This window comes from Polypterus senegalus, chromosome 14 (assembly GCF_016835505.1).
Source record: "Polypterus senegalus isolate Bchr_013 chromosome 14, ASM1683550v1, whole genome shotgun sequence".
NCBI lineage: Eukaryota > Metazoa > Chordata > Cladistia > Polypteriformes > Polypteridae > Polypterus > Polypterus senegalus.
In genome coordinates, this window is record NC_053167.1 from 20,494,153 (window position 1) to 20,502,586 (window position 8,434).

The window sequence follows — 8,434 nt, forward strand, 5'->3', positions numbered from 1 at the left end:
GTTGCTATACAAAATACATAGTAGTATCTAGATTATGTTGAGCGTACCTATTGGATTGTCTTCTTTCATCTATGATTGAAACAAATGAGATGCATCTACTAACATAAACAGGTGGATTATTCAAACATTTGGAGAGCATCTTGCTAAGAACTGTGTTCTCTACTTCCATTTTAGTTATTCTTAAAATTAAAACATAAAGCTGCTGCTTTTGATGATCACTTTACTAGAAGATTAAAAAAAAATTCTGACAGAGGAATACTGGATATTACAGTAAGAGATCAAAAGGAGCATTCAAGATGTCAAAAGAGAAACTGAAATAAAACAAACATCAAGCAATTGTTTTTCAGAACGACTCCAGTAAAGGACAATAAAAGAGAATTTATGAATCCTTAGGGACACAAATGAAGAAATCATTGAAAATGAGAAGGAAATAGAAAATTAACTGAATGATTATTTCACCTGGGTATTTATAAAATAAGAAACAAGTGGAATGCCTCATGCAGAATTAAAAACAAACTCTTGAGTTCCTAGATTTTAATATAGAAAAATCACATGTGCTTCAAGTCCTTAGTCTGTTGAATAGTAGTAAAACCCTTGGACCTAATGGGATCTTACCCATCATATTATAAGAAATGAAAGATGTCATCTAAAAACACTTTATTAGTCAAATTTCAGCACTCACTTCAGAAAGGAGAAGTACCTGAGGATTAAAAAGCTAAAAAATGAAACACCAATTTTCAAGAAGGGAGATAAAATGGATTCTGTTAATTACAGACCAATTAGTCTTACTTCTGTGCCATGCAAAATATAATAAGTGCATAAAAAAAGTACCTAAATGATGATAATATTCTAAATAATGGCCAGCATGGTTTAATGAGAGGAAGATCATGCCAGCGCATTCTTTTAGATTTTTTTTGAATTAGCAATCAAAATAGTTTACAAAAACAGCATACAACATAATTTAACTAGACTTGATACAGTCCCACACCAAAGATTAATTCTGAAACTAGAAGCTGTAGGCATCACTGGTAACCTACAAAACTGGAACTCTAGCTGGTTAACCGGCAGGAGACAAAGAGTACAGATAATAGGAGAATGCTGCACATGGAAAATAATGGAGTTTCTCACTGGTCTGTCCTTGGATCATTACTTTTTCTGAATGATCTTAATGACATTGATTCTGATATAGTTAGTAAACTTGTCAGTTTCGCAAATTACACTAAAACTGGAGGAATGGCAGACACTGAGGAGGCAGCAAAAAGACCTGGACAACCTTCAGAATTGGACAGACACCTGGAAAATGCAGTTTAATGTAGCAAAGTGCTACATGTGGGCAAAGGGAATGTCATTTATAAATACAAGATGGGAGTACTCTGGAAAGGATTGAGAGGTTTATGTTAATGCAACATTTAGATTGACTAAGCAATGCACAAAAGCAGTTAAAAAGGCAAAATGTTAGGTTATATCATAAAAACTGTTGAATTTAAATCAATGGACATTATGCCCCAACTACATAATGCAACAGTAAGACAACATCTGGAGTAGCGTATGCAGTTCTGGTCACCATGGTACATGAAAGACCTAGCAACATTTGAAGCTGTACGGAGGAGAGCAGCCTAGTGCATTGCAGGACTTACGGGCATGTCCTACTCTGACAGACTGAGAATTAAACCGGTTTATTCTCAAGCAGAGGAGACTACATGGGGATGTAATCTAGGTATTTAAAATCCTCAAAGGCAGTGATAAAGTTGATCCAGCAACAAACACTCTTTCAAATTAAGGGTAAATCATGTACTCAATGGCAGCAGTGGAAATTAAGGTGAAGTGCATTTAAAGCACTTCTTTACACAGTGAGTTATGGAATTCTGGGACAAACTACCAAAGTACGTAGCTGAAGCAGAAACCTTGACAGCTTTTAAGAAAAATGGGTGAGATATCAGGACAACTTAGCTATTGGCTAAACAGATGGGCTTGATGGACTGAATGGTCTCCTCTTGTTTTTCAAATTTCTTTTGTTCTATGTTCTTATGATAATGAACGCTCAAGTTCCAACAGGGAACAGAGGCAAAGCCAGTCATTGATTTTATATTGGAAAATTCTACAGATACAGCCAGGACAGCATAACATGCTTCTGCTGACATCATGTCACCTAACATTCAAGTTCAGAAGTTCAGGTTAAATATTATTGTCAGTATTACCTTGCTATTTGCAGAATTTTCACCAATTGAGAACTGTTGTTTAAGAAGTCTGAACTAATAACTAATTGGTGACATTACAAAAGTATTAAAATTTAGATTTTTTGAGGAGTAAACTTGAGTATCATTATAAAAGTTGAAATGACTATTATGAAATCTTAGTGTGAGAATGGTGACATTGTTACTGCTTCTGTTTCATAGCCCCAGAGTGCTGGGTTCAGATACTGAACTCAACCAAAATAAGTCTAAGCTTCCGAAGCAATCTGACCCTCAAAAGGTTATGTGAAAAAACTATTTCCCTTTGGGGATTAACAAAGCAAACTCCACCCGATTGCAACCCTAAAACAATTATATATGTATACTATACTAATGAACCACATAGATATGCCATCACAATCCTGCAGACCTTCATTGGGTAGCAGTTAGCATTCCTTCTGATGCATCATGTTGTACTCTGCAACTGAGTGTGCTAAGAGCTTGCATGGCAATTTCGCACCTCTTCTCTGTGCTGGGGGTCAAAAGTTCTAAGGCACCACTAAGGTATTCAGTATCACTTAGCACAGTTAATGAAAGGATTGCTGGTACAATTAATATTTTAAACATATGGAAAACTAATGGTTCAGTCAGCTACCTTACCAACAACCCAGCTGCCACATACAGTACTATCAGAAAGTCATCTGCCATATCTGCTTTTCCTCAAAATAAACAAATCATGGGTTGACCCAGGCCACTGAGCCGTGATGATTGTAAGTCTCATTTAGGCATCACCGATGACTTGTGAGTCACTGGACTGTACTTACTGTGTACAAAAGCAGCTTAATTCTCACTAGGTGCTCTTATGGCGATATAAGTGCAGTAAAGTGTTTTGATTACATTAGGATAACCAGACACTGCTGCAAATTGCATTTTTATATTTGCAAAAACCTGTTATATTTCATGTATGTATTCCCACCTTTAATGACCTCTTGGGCATAGCCATCAGCAGTGTGCCTGTTTTCAGAGAGAGTGATGACTCGTCAAGATTTTTACTTATATCAGCAGTGACATTCATGTCTCTGTTGACTCTTCCTATGAAGTTAGTAGATGGATTGGGGCAGCTTGGGGGCCATGAGATCGCTGGAAAGGGGTGTGTGATGCTCCCAATTTCTTTGCTAAAGGTCAGAGGTCCAAGTCTTTAGAGTCCTTGTGCTTCTTGTTCTGCTATATGGTTGCGAGACTATGGACGTTATCCAGTGACCTGAGAAGGACTGGACTCCTTCGGTATTGTGTCTTTTTGGAGAATCCTTGTGTACTGCTGGTTTGAATGTGTCAAAAGAGCAGTTTCTGACAAAGTCCCGAATGAGGTACATTACCTGTATTGTGAGGGAGTGTCCGTCACGGCACTATGGCCACGTGGCACGATTCCCTGAGTGTAATCCAGCTCACAGGATTCTCATTGTTGAGGACTTGAGTGGCTGGACAAGGCTAAGGGAACTCCCTCATAACACTTGGCTGTCGCGGGTAGATGGCTATTTTCAGAGGGTGGGTCTGGACCGGTTGTCTACCCATGAGGTTGCCAACCGCGATCCCAAGCTGTTTCGTCATGTGGTGGGTGTGGCAAAGCATTGTACCAGTGCATGCTCCCCAACCTGATCTGCACTGAGCCGACACACGCCAAATGAAAATTTAATGTAGAACCTCATTGATCAGTAAACGGCTTCCAGAACAGTGGGCATGATGGAGTCAAGCTATAGAGTTATGGAGGTATTTCTGACCTGTTGGCCAGTTTAAGTGATAATAGTAGCCAATGTAAACTGACAAAAAAACAAAAAAGTTCTTCAGTGCAAATACGAAGCATTGGCCTTCAAAGAGAACTGGAATGCAGTCTGTACATTATGTTTGTCATGTTTGAGGTTTAATATATTTTTCATTTCAGCATACATTATAATAATGGCTCAGTGATATGATTTATTATGTGTGTGAATCGTCATTTATCTGATTTGGCTGCATTTCCCTACTTGATCAGAGGTGTCATTATCTCTCAGGTTTCTCCGAAATGTTATGTTCAGATGAGTCAGAGTTCCCACAAATACATAAACGTTCTCCCTTCAAGATTACTTTTATAAATTCCAAAACTGGCTTGGAAACTTGCTTATGCATATTTCAGGCCTCCTTTTGTGCATAAACAAGTTATAAATCTGACCCGTTTTTTTTCTACCCATTTGAATTCTCCTGCTTATTCAGTGGCATTGACCAAACAAATGTGTCCTCTTCAAAGCTGTCCTGCCTCCATAGCAGATACTCTCCATGTCCACCTAAGTAGACAGTGCTGTTTTTATCTGCCTGCTGATGCTCATATGCATACGTATACAACCCTGTCACTTCCCACTTAAAGCAACACAGTCTCAAAAGGAAAACAAGTCTGCTCTGCCTTTCCTTATATAGTTGCTCTTTGTTCCGAGACCAGTTCTACTTGTCATTAGTGTCGACCTCCCTAGGTACTTGTAGGAGTGGATCACCTCTACATCCGCTCCTTGAATAGTGACCAGACGTAGAGGCTCTTTGGTGCAGTCAATAAGCAGTTTCTTGGTTTTGCTGATGTTAAGATGCAGACAAAATTCTCTTTACATCAAGAAACAAAACTTTTCCACCTGACCCATATATTCTGTCTCATCTCCTTTACCAGTACTCCCCATAAGTGCAGGATCTTCTCACATTTTCTGCAAGTGACATGACCCGGTGTTATATGAATAATCTGAGGTGTACAAAGTAAAGAGAAAAGGAGACAGGGCTATACCTTGTGTTGCTCCAGTGTTGCTCAATCCAAATTAGAAAAAGTCTCTGAATCTCACAATTTGTGGTCTGCCGGACAGATAGTCCATTATACAGCACACCATAGGTTCATCCACCTGCATATCTCTGAGTTTACCACTTCACAGAGACAGATTTATGGAACTGAAGGAACTAGAGAAATCAAAATATCCGCACAATGCTGCTAACTTTGTCTAAGTGAGAATAAGCCTTGTGGAGCAGACAGATAATTGCATCCTTTACTTCAATCTTTGTCTGATAGGCAGACTGCACTGGGTCTAGGTGGTCTACCACAAGAGGACTCATATAGTTCAGGACCAGTCTCTCAAAGTTCTTCCTGATGTGTGATTTAACTGCCCCTGGTCTATAGTAAGTAGTTGAACACTGCAGGATGTTTTCCACAGCAGTGGAACTTTCTGAAGCTTAGGGGCAGACTGTACAGGTGACAGAGGACACCTCAAAGTTGGTCAGCACAGGCCTTTAGAACTCAAGGACTGACTACATGTGTTCCCATGGCTTTTCCTGTGTATAGCTTCTTCGGCTCTCTCCTTACTTGGACTTCAGTTATGGACAGTCCACACTATTGGTCAGAGAAGGACTTGTCACTGGCCATTCCATTGGCTGTGGAAGGAGTTGTTGATGTAGTAGGGGCGGTGTGGGAAGACTGGTTGTTGGGAGAGGGTGGCAGTGGGAAAGAAAATCTTTTTAAAAAATTGGATCAAGGTGTTAGCATTGTCTATATCCCTTTCTAGCACTTGAGTTCTGGATTACTTGAGTCCAGTCATTATACTCAGTCCATCCCAGACATACAGTATTTGATGTTATTCTGAGTGAGTTTGTTTTCTGTTTCAGCTTTGTAAGCTTCCTTTCCTTCACTCACATTTTTCTTTAGTGCACAGTGTGTACATCCTTTAGAGCCTCTATGTCACCAGATTTCAATGCTGTCTTTTTCTCATTCAGGAGACTTTTTAGCTTCTTAGTAATTCAGAGCTTATTGTTTGGAAACCACCCCACTGTCATTAAGGGTACCACTGTGTCAACACAGAAGTTAATATAGTCTATGATACTGTGACTCAATATTGTTCTCATGTGACACACACATTATTTCCCAGTCTGTCATATGTAAGCAGTCATTCAGAGCACTTCCTCACTATTTGGGTGGGAAAAGGATGCTGTCTAATAAACAGGCTTGTAACTGGGAATAAGATGAATCAGGTTATGGTACGATTTGCCTAATGATGCCAATAGTTTAGATTTAAAAGCATCTTTAACATTTGAATACAGCAGGTCTAGCTTGTTATTTCCTTGCGTGTAATAGGTCACAGATAGAAATTTGTCATATTTCCTTCCAGAGTCATATGGTTGAAGTCACCACATATTATAACTTTGCACCCTCAATAGGCCATGCTTTCTAATCACTTTTCTCACACCCACAATATACTCTGTCTTTGGGACTGTTGGAGGTAATAGTAGAAAAATAAATGAAGATCTTTGGGCTGGGGATGTGTAAAGCAATCAAAGCTTGTCGAGGCCTTGCATACATTACTCCTAAATGCCTGAGTATCTCTTTATTCTTCTCAGATGTTGTTCCATCTGTTATGTATCCAAACATACAGCTCTCTCTTGTCTCTGGGATGGATCCTGCAGTTGAACTAACTTCCTGCCTTTCCACAGTACCGGCCAAATTTGTAATAACATACAAATTAAATAATTAATAGGACTACAACTAAGTAGTGTGTACTACTATGTACTGTAGCTAATTAAAACTTATCAATACATAATGCATGATGCCATTTTGAGCTCCATGGGCATTCATAGCAGGTTGCTTAATGCTTGCTTCCTACATTTACAAAACATTTTCATTTTCTTAATAGGCTACATAGCCTAAATTCTAAACCCTTAAGCTAGCTATGAAAGTGAGGTAGTGGTGCTTAGTTACAACTACACCCGTTGGCCGCTAGGTTATTAAGTGAGCAAATTTAGCTGTGTTGTCATGTGAAGCACCGCATATCATTGTCAGCTAGACCAGTGTTTATCAAATTTTTATGGTCTTGGGGTTCAGTTTTACATTTTCAAGTTCAATGTCAACCCACAGGCAGCAACTGAAGAGCAGAGGCTTAAACCTATTGTTGAAAATGGCAAGATTACAAGAACTGGGGGAGGTCCCCTTTCGTTCAACAAGCACGTTTATAAAGGGGAAAAATATCGGCCAGGGCTGTCATTCACTTCAGCAGTCGGCAGTAGCTGAAATGGCCATTGGCGACCCAAAGCAATACAATACAACACAGTTTATTTTTATATAGTCCAAAATCACACAAGAAGTGCTGCAATGGGCTTTAATAGCCCCTGCATTTTGACAGCCCCCAGGCTTGACTCCCTAAGAAGACAAGGAAAACTCCCAGAAAAACCCTAGTAGGTAAAAAAAAACGAAAGAAACCTTGGGAAAGGTAGTTCAAAGAGAGACCCCTTTCCAGGTAGGCTAGGCATGCAGTGGGTGTCAAAAGAAGGGGGTCAATACAATACAATACACAGAACAGAACACAAGTAATCCTCAATACAATATAATAATAATATTATTTGGATTTGTTTAGAGTAATGGAGCCCTCAGCCATCAAACTGCCACCCCCTATTGGCCATTCCACAGCTGAGATAGTGCTGGGCCAGCCAATCCGATGAAAGGACCCCTCTACCCAATGATTACTGTGATCCTCCATCAGAAGTGACTTTACCTTAGGCAGGCAAAACAACTTGGCAGGTGGGCCATGGCACCAAGTGCCACATTTGATTACCAAGAAAAGAAACAGAATAGGTGAGAGTTAGTAACAAATCATCACTATCATATTACTTATGTTTTAGTGCTAATGACTAACAATAGAGATGCAGTCCGTACAGTTAATCAGCCACTCTAGTCAGGATATGCTAAACTGAAGTAGTGAGTCTTCAGCCGGGATTGAAAAGCTGAGACTGAAGGGGCATCTCTTATAGTAGCAGGAAGACCATTCCATAGTTTAGGGACCCTATTACTAAAAGCTCGACCTCCCACAGTGATTTTATTAATTCTTGGAATCATTAGCAGACCAGCATCTTGAGATCTTAATGTGCTTGTATGCTTGTGCTTAATGGTTTGTAAGTCACGATAAGTTCAAACAAGTAAGCCGGACCTTGGCCATTTAATTCTTTATATGTTAAAAGGAGGATTTTGAAATCTGCCCTAAACTTAACCAGGAGCCAGTGTAAGGATTTAAGAACTAGAGTTATATGTTCGTATTTTCTTATTCTTGTAATAATTCTTGCAGCAGCATTTTGGATTAACTGGAGGCTGTATAAAGAACAGTTTGAACATCCAGTGAACACCACATTGCAGTAGTCAATCCTACTAGAAATAAATACATGAATTAATTTCTCAGAATCCTGCTTATTTAGTAAGCACCTTAATTTCCCAACATTTT